General features: G+C 42.1%; 1 non-coding gene across 1 annotated transcript; it reads left to right on the top strand.

Moving 5' to 3' along the window:
* Nucleotides 1-445: 445 nt before the first annotated feature.
* LOC136872850 (U4 spliceosomal RNA) lies at nt 446-586 on the top strand. Its single transcript, XR_010860010.1, has one exon. It is a non-coding gene; the product is annotated as a U4 spliceosomal RNA (small nuclear RNA).
* The last annotated feature ends 11,531 nt before the right edge of the window (nt 587-12,117 follow it).

Below are 12,117 nucleotides of genomic sequence, written 5' to 3'. Positions count from 1 at the left end.
CGCTCTCTCTCTGATGAACGAAGAAATTCAGCACAGCATTCTGTTTCTAAGAAGCGCAAGCCTAAAGGTAATAAATGCACGTTTTTCAGAAACCTCAGACATCCGTTAGTCTGCGCTAGCCGACACACTCGTATTCAGCAACGCTCTATGCGTCGTATCTTTGAACCTTGCTGTACTGGTTGCATCAGATCGTCAACAGAGCGCTCTCTTAAGTATCAAATATTTTTCACTAAGATTCATTCTTTCTTTTTTATACTCAAAATAACATAAAATATGATAGATAAAGTACATTTGTTAAATGTAAAAAAATATAAAAAATAAGATATATATAATAATTATTACGTTCGTTTAATATTTATGCTTTTAAATGACTATAAATATACAATAACTCATAAGTGCTTTATGAAAAAAATGCAATAAATAGTGTAGTGAAATACCTTTCGTTAGCTTTGCGCAGTGGCAATATCGTAACCAATGAGGTTTATCCGAGGTGCGATTATTGCTAGTTGAAAACTTATACCAATACCCCGCCTAGGCGGCGTGAAATATCGCCGCCTACGGCAATTTTTGAACGCTCTTACGAGAGCAGATACTAATTAAAACAAAGTTGATTGTAATAAACCGGCCTGTAATGAGAAGATTTCTACGTTGCACTATTGCTGGGGATTGGTGGTTACTGCTACAGACTGCATATTTTCAAATTGCAAGAAAAATTTCAAATAAAAAGGTTGGAATAGCTCTGGCATTGACGTACCATAGTAATGACCTTATCTTTTCCACAGAAAACTTCAATATGATACATTTTCTAATGTAGGTTAACATTTCTTGTTCAGGAGTTGTTCTCCTGAAATGAGTACAAAGGATTATTTCAAGCTTTGATCCGCACGCATTCGGTTCGCGTTCTTCTCCAGTAGACAAAGAGATCAGGGTCAATAATGTTGTCTTCCGGCTTTTTTCAAGGTCAAAGACCGTTGCAGTGACGTCAATTTGAGAACCATGTCGTGTCAGTGAGTACAGTTGTGCCAACGTTGCCATACGGCATACACTTATATAATTCTGCATCTCTGTGTTCACTATACAATATAGGAACTAGGGCCATTTTTTCATACTCTTTGTATGAATTGCCCGAAACTTCACACCCTCATATACTTAACATGGGAAGTTAATCTTTCTTTCTTAATCTGCTTACCCTCCAGGGTTGGTTTTCCCTCGGACTCAGCCAGGGATCCCACCTCTACCGCCTCAAGGGCAGTGTCCTGGAGCGTGAGACATTGGGTCGGGGGGATACAACTGGGGAGGAGGACCAGTACCTCGCCCAGGCTGCCTCACCTGTTATGCTGAATAGGGGCCTTGGTGGGAGTTGGGAAGATTAGAAGAGACAGACAAGGAAGAGGGAAGGAAGCGGCCGTGGCCTTAAGTTAGGTACCATCCCCGCATTTGCCTGGAGGAGAAGTGGGAAACCCCGGAGAACCACTTTCAGGATGGCTGAGATGGAAATCGAACCCACCTCTACTCAGTTGACCTCCCGAGGCTGAGTGGACGCCGTTCCAGCCCTCGTACCACTTTTCAAATTTCATGGCAGAGCCGGGAATCGAACCCGGGCCTGCGGGGGTGGCAGCTAATCACAGAGGCGGACTGAGAAGTTAATATAAAAATTAAATCGATAATCTCAATGAAGTTACGTGTTATGCCCGAGATTAGCCAGGAAATCGGCGACAGTTACCATTTAAAACATACTGTGCACATTTTGTGAGACATGTTGCGTTTTATATAAGGGCTCTGATCTAATCTAGCGTTATTTCCACTTTCTCGCTCCACGTTTTTAATATTTTTCTGGTTGATGTCGGCTCTTCTTCTCTTATGACTCCGAAGTTACAAGGTACTGTACGAGTAGGGTAAGATTCGGCTTAATAGCGGCTAGTTTTGGCTAGCCTTTCTAGATTCTGGAGGCGGAGGGTCTATTTTTCCGTGGTTTTCCATTCTCCTGCACTAAGGCGAATGCCGGGGCATATCCTTTTATAGGCCACGGACCGCACTCACCTCACCCTTCTCCGCCTAACAAATTACCGTACCACATCTCCTGGCCTGAGAGAGGTGCAATCCTCAAACAGGCCTGCTTTACCTTTTCAGGGTACGGAAAGAAAACTCTGGGTTGTTGTAGTAGTAGTATTGATAAATAATGATCGAGATATCAAGCAGTTTTCTTTTAATGCCTTTTATCTTCTCTACCCGATAATTCATTCTTAATAAGGGGCCTATGACCTTCGATGTTAGGCCCCTTAAAACAACAAGCATCATCATAATCATTCTTAATAATAATAATAATAATAATAATAATAATAATAATAATAATAATAATAATAATAATAATGTTACTGGCTTCACGCCCCACTAACTACTTTTACGGTTTTCGGAGAAGCCGAGACATTGTGCCAGTAAGTCTACTGACCCGAAGCTGATGTTTTTGAGCACCTTCAAATACCAGCGGACTGGGCCAGGATCGAACCTGCCAAAATTCAAGTCAGTCCAGTCGTCATACTAAAACAATAATTAGTAAGAATTAAAAATATATGTGATTAGACTCTCATGTTGTAATTTCCACTTGGAGGTGTTGAAAGGTGCAGGAAGAGGGTTTTTCTTTTTTCTTTTTTTTTAACGTCACACCGACACAGACAGTTCTTATGGCGACGATGGAGAGATTTTACTAGGTACGAGTAGTTAATTCAGTTATTTCTTTCAACTGTTTATTGGTAAACTATTCAGCTTTCTATATTAATGTTCCTTCAACTACTATCAGTATTTTACAGAAATACACTGGAATGTCGGAATTTTGCCCTAAAATGGGTTCTTGAACGTGTCGCTAAATCTTTTGATTCATATATGTCAACCGACGGTGGTATCAAACCCCAAGTATCAAGTGTTACCTGTTACCTGAATTTTTCGTAGTATACTGCAAGAACAGATATCTTCGATCAGTAAGATGCATTTTGGAACTAGCCGAAAAAAGTGATGGTATACAGTGTGAATTTATTATTATTGATCAGAGGCTCCCATCTTGGGAGCGTAGGTTAGCGACCACGGTTCCCCTAACTGTGTCCGGCATTGCTTCCACTTACTTGTGCCAGGCTCCTCACTTTCATCCTGCCTGTCCGATCTCTCTTGGCCAACTCTTGTTCTCTTCCGACCCCAGCGGTGGTCTTTTCTTCTCTTTTGCCGATACGCTCATTTTTCGTTTCTCATTTGTGTTATGAGAGGATGGGTGCCAGTTTTACTTCTTCTTAAAACAATAATCACCACCAGCACTCCCTTCCAGGAACTCACGAAAAAGTTACTGTATCGTTATTTTAAGCGGTAAGCAAGGAGATAAGCAACCCCGGGGATAAATGTGCTTCGTGTTACTGAATGTCAGCTTCCACTAACTGCGAATCTGGAATCTGCGAAGGCTTGAAACTCTTCCTCTTATAATCATAATTCAGAAATTTTGTACTGTTTCTTTGTCACATTTAAGCGTTTATAAAATTCTTCTACTTCCTGGACCATTCGCACGTTATCCGGTAATCGAACCCGGAACTCAAGCTCCCTTAAATGACATATGTATGATTCATAATATATTCTGTAGGCTCGGAAAAATTCTATAAGATGATTTATCAAATAATTATTCAGTCGATAAATTCCGTTCGATTATTTCCTTATAATAACTAACGATCTCCGCAATCAACCAGTCATCAATGATCTGCATTTAGGGTGGTTGCCCAAGTGGCAGATTCCCTATCAATTGTTTTCCTCTTATTTACAATTGTTTACCTAGCTTCTTTTTAAATATTTTCAACGAACATGGAAATTTATCGAACATTTCCCTCGATAATTTACTCTAATCTCTTACTCCTCGTCCTATAAATGAATATTTGCCCCAATCTGTCCTCTTGAATTCTAACTTTCTCTGGGCGAGGAGAAGAAAATCCAGGCAAACCTTTAAAATAAAATAAATATTAATTGATCTAATTCTCCCCCGGGGCATGTTTTAAATTCCTTAATTACTACTACTAATACTAAACGTTTTCATTCCTCCCCTGAAGGGGGAGGCGGGCCTCTTAGACGGTGACGCCGCCTCTCAGGCCGGGAGATTTGTTGCTATGAAGGAGATGTGCGGGGAAGGTGAGCGGGGTGGGCGGCCGTGGCCTAGGCGAATGCCGGGTCAGTTCGTAGTAAATAAATGCCTTACCAAGCACCAAGGGGGATTATTTCATTCCCTTTCCCGAAAGGAAGGGCCAGGCCACCTAGAAGGTTGCGCCTTCTCTCTGGCCAGGAGTTTTGGCGGGGTTTGGGAATTTGTAGGAGTTGATAGATATAAATGGAGGAGCTTTGTTTATAGGGAGATGTGGGGAAGTGGCCTCTTGGCTCTGTTCTCGTGCTTTGTATTAGTTCTTATTACATACATCGGTTGATTACAATGATTTACAGAGATTTTGAATTTGATTACAAGTTGACAGAGATTTTGAGTTATGGTGAGGTACGGTTGTTAGGGAGGAGTAGGTGAATGATTTGCTGATAGAAGGAGGTGATATTGGCGAGGGAAGTGAGTAACAGGAGAAGAAGAAGGTGAGAGTTGTTATGTGTGTTAGGTAGGGGGGAGACGGGGATGGTTCCGTGATGGGTTAGGGTTAGGGCGGATGGGTGGTTGTGGAGGGGAACGAGATGGTTCCACCCGGTGTTGTTTCCCGAAGAGCTGGATCCCCTCCTGAATGAGCTTTTGTGCATCTTCGGGTTGGTGGAGAAGGAGACGCACCATGTAGGTGGGCCCAGCTGAGGTGTGGATCTTAGCTGCTTTCTTTCGGTTGAGTCCTGAAAGTCTTATATAAATAAATGCCTTAAGGACCAAGGGGAATGTTTTCATAGGGAAGGGGCGGGCCACCTGGAAGGTTACGCCTTCTCTCTGGCCAGGAGATTAGGCCTTAAACGACACAAGGCTTCTAGTAGTCATTTCCAGGAATGTGGTAAACGCCGTTTGAACGAGCAAAACAAGATATGAACCCCATTATTTTCAAGAAAGGATTGTTTTAGTGTCGCCAGAAGCAATGGAAGGAAAGAGAAACTAATAGTTAACCGAAGTGCCTACATCTCCTGAAGAATGAAATGTAAATCCACAGCTTCTTTCCAGTCATCCTACCGGGTCAGGCGGGAATGGAATGAATGCAGCCCCCATCTAGCGGTGAGGTCAGGAATTGTGTCGGCTGCGAAGCCTGTCGCATCCCTCTGGGGCAATTATTAATGAATGAGAGATGAAATGAAATAACAGTGGAGAATGTTGCTGGAATGAAAGATGACAGGAAAAACCGAAGTACCGGGAGAAAAACCTGTCCCGCCTCCACTTTGACCAGCACAAGCCTCTCATACAGCAACCGGGATTTAAACCACGAAACCCAACGCTGAGAGGCCGGTGCGCTGCCACCTGAGCTACGGAAGCTACGAAATCAAAATTTATGTAGGCGTTACTTCGTCCAGTGCTGTGGCCTTTCGTAAATATATATCTTGTCGTACTTTTTAATGTTCATTTTTCCAACACACACATGTTTACCAGTAAACTTGCGTAGTTCTGTAATGTTAGCGATTACAACAAATGAAATGAAATGGCGTAAGGTAGTGCCGGGAGTGTCCAAGGACATGTTCGTCTCGCCAGGTGCAGGTCTTTCGATTTGACCCCGCACGCGACCTGCGCGTGAAGACGACGACACATATACCCAGCCCCCGTGCCAGCGAAATTAACCAACGATGGTTAAAAATCCTGGCCCTGCTGGGAATCGAAGCCCAGCACGCTAAACATTTAGCCATCTAGACAGCGTTTTCATCAATTTGTAGCGAATAATATCAATTTAAATGCCCTCGAAAGGGAAAGAAGCACATCGTTTTATTGACAAAGTGATGATAAACCTCCGTGTATTAAATGAACTAAACAAGAAATCTCTATGACAATGTACTTCTTATTCGGTTACGCTTATACTTGGAACAAAGACACTTCTAGCTCATTACTTTTTTGTTTCAGGAAGCGTACAGTGAATGCCAAAGCCGTTCTTATCCAAAGAGGATGCCTGTGTGTGTGTATTCATCCGGGTCCACTGTACCTGCTGTCTGTTGTGTTCGTTCGCCGCTAGATGGTGCGACAATGCATAAGGCGTAAGCTCCTTCTACGGATCGATAATCGCCTTCATAACACAGTATTATTATTAAGAAAAGAGCGCACAAACGTGCATAAAATTAGTATACATTGAACAAATAGATACAAAAATACACTATTCTTTGCTGTATTCCTTTAGAGTCTTGTGTCTCTGTGTACAAACTGTAAAATGGTAACGCTCACACACTTTGTTGCATAGTTTGCATAAGCAGCCTTCATCTGGGTCATGGAAGTATGTTTTCATGCACAATTTATGGTGAAATCCATGTACGGCTAGTCTAGTAATGGCACTACGCAAAACCTGGTTTGGTCCAGTCCATCTTCGGTCTAGCATGGCTTCTGTCGTGAAAAATTCCGGCCATATTTCTTCTTGTTTTTCCTTTCTTTTCCTAAGGACTGCTTCTGCTTGTGGTGTAGATGGTAGCTGCAGGATGTACCTCATATCCTCTATGAAAAAGCGTTCTTTTGCAAGCATATACGCTAGTCTTGACGGCGCTGTTTTTGCTATCCCCAGTATTCTTTTCAGGAATCTGGCTTTTACTCTTTCCAGGGTTTCTATGTCGGTCTTAGTAAGGTGGTCCCAAATGAGTTGAATACCATAGGTGAGAGTAGGGAGAATTTTGCTGCGGAAGAGAAGCATTGCTGTTTCTAGTGAGATCATGGTGGGGTTTTCAATGTCGTAGATCCCTCGTATGGCTGCTGCCGTTCTTTCTCTTATGTGTATTCTGTAAGAGGTACCATTAGATTGAAGAGTGATGCCGAGGTATCGGAAATTACCTACTCTTTTCAAGGTCTGTCCTGAAAACGTGATTGTGTCTTGTGCCGCAACTCTTCCTCCTTTTCGAAATGTCATGTAAACGGTTTTGTCTTTATTTAATTGTAGGTCATTTTCGTCGGCCCAGATCTCTAACTTGTCCATTGCTTCCTGGAGGACCTCCCTGTTTCTTGAGCCTAGTATCATATCATCAGCATAGGCGTATAGCACGACTGGAGAATTCTGTATTATCTTCGTTACATCTGCTGTGGCGATATTGAATAAGATTGGGCTTAATGGATCACCCTGGAGGACCCCATTGGTTTGTGTGATGGGGGACGAGGTTGATACACCGTCTTCGATTTCAACGAAGTTGAATGCTAGCAAATTATTTATTGCAGTGACCAGAGGGTTGTTTTGTCCAATCATATGTTCTAGCTTCTTTATTAACTTGGCTCTGTTCAGGAAATCGAAGGCTTTCGTATAATCAATGAAGACAACGTGAAATTTTCCTCCTCTGTGCCTTAGTGCCTCATGTATGTCGTTTAGTAGATTTGCAATTGCGTGCAGGGTCCCTCTCCCTTTCCTGAATCCAAATTGCTCCTCCGGAATGTGGATTTCAATTTCCCTCTCAAGTCGCCGGGCGAGAATTCTTGTGTAAATCTTGAAGGAGTTGTTCTCTAACGCTATTCCTCTGTATGAGTTTTCATCATTGGCTTCTCCTTTTCCTTTATAGAGGATTTTCATTCGTGATTGCCTCCAGCTATCTGGAATAACTCCGCTTTCAAGACTTCTATTGAAGAGTTTTGTCCATACGGGACCTAGTATTTCCAGGGAGTCTTGTAGATTTTCAGTATATATCCCGTCTGGCCCTGCAGCCTTCCGCTTTTTCATGGAAAATACTATCTCTTTTACTTCTGTAAGGGTTATTGCAGATATTGTTGTATTGTTCTGTTTTCTGATGTCGAGAGCCCGGGTTCTGTTTCCTTTGTTGAGAATTGTTGAGAAGTGGGTTTTCCAAGATTCAATGGATATATGATTAGACTGATGATGTACTCTTTTCTTCAAGGCTATGTAGGGGTCTTTAAGAGCTTCCTTAGCTTGTATCTTTGCATGATCTTCCATATATGCTGATTTCTTGAGAGCTAACAGATGCTTATAGAGTTTTCTTTGACGAGCGTACATTTGAAGGTTTGATTTATTCGATTGTTGTCTGGCTTGGCGCAGTAGTTGAAGTGTTTTCCTTCGTTCTTCATAACACTCATGATCAAACCAAATTTTTGAGGTCCGTTCTGTTTTGGGTATCATGGCGTTTTTAATGTAGTGGTTGATAATTTCTAGAGCAGAATCTGTTTGGTCTGCTTCAACGAGCTGTGATGCTAATTCTACCTTTGTTTGGTTTGCCTGTAGATTATCGATGTCTAGTTTCCTTGATCCTGTTTGTGTCAGTTTTACTTTGTCTTGGCAGTTCTTTCTTACTCTGAAAGTCGCATAGATTGGTAAATGTTTCTTGAGTACTGCGATGTTTTGTCGCTTTGCTATTTGGTGATCTATAAAGGTGATCCCTCTGCCTCGCAAGAAGATGAGGTCGATAGTGCTAGTTCCATTCGGTGCAATGTATGTAACTTCCTCTTTTTTATTGATCAGAGTGTATCCTTCAGCTGCTAAGATTTCCAAGAAGAGATCCGTCTTGCTGTTCGGTTTGTCGAGCCTGCAGTTCAGGTCGCCGGTAATTATAACATTTTCTTCCTTTGCTACATATGTTATTGCCCTATTGCACAGTATTGCAACTCTATAAACCAAACAGGCCAAGTCTCTAGTCTACCCCACTTACAAAAACCGTCATATGAGACTTCACCATTCTTACTACAGTGTCTGTGGTATGCAATTATGTATGCTTTGTGTCTTATTACTCCGTAAACAGATAGGGGAAAACAAATCATCCTACTCCAATTATAACAAAAGAAGCTGAAATCCTTTACATACTGGTATCTTATTAGTTAATGCAGTTTTTAACGGTACTGGGCTGCCCGGAAAAATCTGAAGGTCATAAATCTATTACAAAAAGAAAATAAACAGAAATCGACCATAAATTATAAACTAAATAAACATTCAGAGGCATATTTGTTGAACCAACAGATCTGTAGTTTGTATATCAGTGTCCTTATAATGACAAGTCACACATGCACCTTCATCATTGTGTCCTACCATACATTTGTAACTATAAAAACCACACCAGTCGATCCTGGCTACGCTGCTGGCCTGAAAGTAATAGTGCAACACCCCTAGAAATATAATAATAATAATAATAATAATAATAATAATAATTGTTACCGTGTTTTTGTGGTAGGTAGGCGTGAAAGAAGGTGCTGGGTGGTGAATGGATCTCAAGCTACTAAAGAGAAATTAATTTCAAAATTTAACAAGGTTATATTTTCTTTTCAAAACAAAGATATAACAAGCATGGCAGGTACAATGTAGCAAATCAACGGGGAGTCACAATATTTACAGGATTTGGGCTTCGAGCCCCGAAAACACAATGCTTGGGCAATCAGCCCAGTTTTACCTCAAAGACACTAGTTTCAACAGAGGGGCAGAAAACCCCATTCATACCTCGGAGCCCTTGCTCCAAATTACACTAAAAAGCCTCCACGAGGCATATGACACTCGATTTTCAAAAGAGCCCCACGCTCTCAAAATTTAAGCCTCTCAAAGGCTACACCAAACTCCACCTTCAAGTTGTCCTCAACGGACCAAAACACAGGGGAGAAATACCCAATCTACTGAGGTCTAATAAATGAAAAGAAGGTTAATTACGTGACCTCTAAAATCACAATTTGAGAGGAGGCGAACTTGCACTCCTTAATACACTTTGTTTCTAAGACCTACGTTGGCTCTTAGGCCGCTGATGCAAGGGCTAATCCCATACTACTGAGGTGACTTAAGAAAACACAAACTTACATTACATTACTGAAGAATAGGTTGCGAAAAATAAGTTCACCTCAAAACAATGTGAGTGGGAGCTCGAGAGGGTTAAGCACTCTCTATCCCGATATGTAGTTTGAAAGATAGAATAGATACCAGTTGCTTTTACATTAGAAAGGAAAGTTACATGGTGGAAGACCTAGAACCCGCCGCGAGAGTTAAACTGCCAACTCTAGCTAGAAAAGATGTTATTAAGAGGCCATTACCTGAAGTTGAACAGCTGGTGAAGAAAGAGGCGCTTCCCGCCTCCTGCTATGTACTTTACACACTGAGAGATGGAACAAAAGTGGCCCGGAGACCCCAAAATCAGCAGTTTATATCCTCTCGCGGAAGATTCTAGGCGTTAGGGGAAATAAAACACCCTCCCTCAAACTTTTTATTGGTTCGGGAAAAGAAACCCCTACATAGAGGAAGAAGAAACACATTATTGGTGGAAAATTAATTAAAGAAATTCGGGATTGGCTAGATCCAAACTAGGGGGAAAAAGAGGGGTATACAGCCAACTTAAACCATGACAGAAAGAAATTTAACAAAGAACAAACTCTTGAAATAAAAATTTCTCCAACAAAATAGTTCTTTGATTTTGCACTAGGTTGCACTATTGTAATTCTTCAGTAGTGTCCTCTAGAAGAGAAAGTTCACACTTCTTACTTCAGGCGAAACAAAGACACATCAAAAATGACACAGTTCACAAACTCAAAAATTTCCAAGTGGTGACATCTTCTGAGAAACTAGAAAATTAATAGAATAGATGAAGTTCAGATTTCCACCAGAAGAGGAATTTCAACTGGCGCAACTTTTAAATAACCGGAGTAGAGGTGTACCGCCCGGTACAGACCTCCCCCCCCAAAAGTTCCTCCAGGGGTGACCCATGAAATCAGGTTTGAAACAAAGTCCAAGTAATGATGTTGATACGAAGATAGATAGCAGAAGCATTTACAAGATTTCTTAATTCAGTTTCAAAATGTTGTTGTTGCAGGAGAATGAAAGTCTTTATGTTTGTAAAATTTGAATTTCTGAAGATAAACTTTTAATACTTAAAGGTGAAGAAAAATTTTGCAATGTCCACCAAATATTGTAGTTGAATTCCCATGAAGCGGAATTAAGGTTGAACAGAAATGTCTATGTAGTTGATGTAGGCTAAGTTGAATGGCCAGACCGGCCGTTGCAGCTTGCGTCCAAAGGAGGCCACTCGGACCCCTCAAGTACCCTGAGATACCGCTCGCCCGCACTATGAGGGGAGCAGAGGTGTTGAAGTACGCCGCGCCCGCGGTGAACAGATACAGGCTGCGGGCATGTAGCAGGTCGTGCGCCGCACATTAGCCTTGGCCGGGAGGTGAGCTCCGGCTCGCCGGGCACATGTCGTCTTCGCTGGAGAGGAGGGGGCCCATCCCCCTCCCCAGTCGCTGCACGGCGCTGCGCGGCTGCGGGGGCGCTGAAACATTAAAGCTAGGCGGCAGAATTGTGTTGGACAATCATTTTCTTTGAGGGTACAGGCTTGTGGAGAGGTTGAGGGGCCAGCGGCGTGTAGATATCCATGACATTTACTATTATGAAGCCACAGTGTAAGGTGGAGCAGGAGACGGGAGCGTGGTAATGGCCGTGGCAAGGACAGGATGGCAGTTTAACGGATCGGGGTGGGTTTTACAAAAGGCTTACATCTAAAACCAAAATATTACAGAAGGGGCAGAATGCCTTACAAGTGAAACTCAAAAAAAATATAACCTTCATATCCTTTCAAAATAATATGAAGCAAGTTAACACAGAAATTACACCGGTTTCACCTGGGACAGGTGAACTCTAAATATCCTCTCGGTGGCTGGGTTACTTAGCAATAAGGTAACCGGCGTAAGAAAATCGAGAATGATACAAGGCCCATGAAATCTGGGGGCAAGCTTGCCCGCGGGAACAAAATTTTTGACCATAACCTGGTCACCTACCTTCAAAGTGGTGGGTCTCCGTCCACGATCATACCTTTCCCTAACCTTTTCATGAGATACTTTAAGATTAGCTTTAGCCTTCTTCCAAAGATCTTTAATGTTGTCCGGATCTATTGTCTCGGGCAGAATGTCATTCAGAGACCAGAGGTTAGAGAGCGGCGTGTTGGGAACGAACTTAAACATCAAAGAAGCTGGAGTAAATTTGTGAGATTCATGAACCGCCGAATTCAAAGCAAAAGCTAACCAATGCAGGGACGTGTCCCACC

This window comes from Anabrus simplex, chromosome 4 (assembly GCF_040414725.1).
Source record: "Anabrus simplex isolate iqAnaSimp1 chromosome 4, ASM4041472v1, whole genome shotgun sequence".
NCBI lineage: Eukaryota > Metazoa > Arthropoda > Insecta > Orthoptera > Tettigoniidae > Anabrus > Anabrus simplex.
The sequence above is the reverse complement of the archived record's forward strand: the minus strand, read 5'-3'. Positions and strand labels throughout refer to the sequence as shown.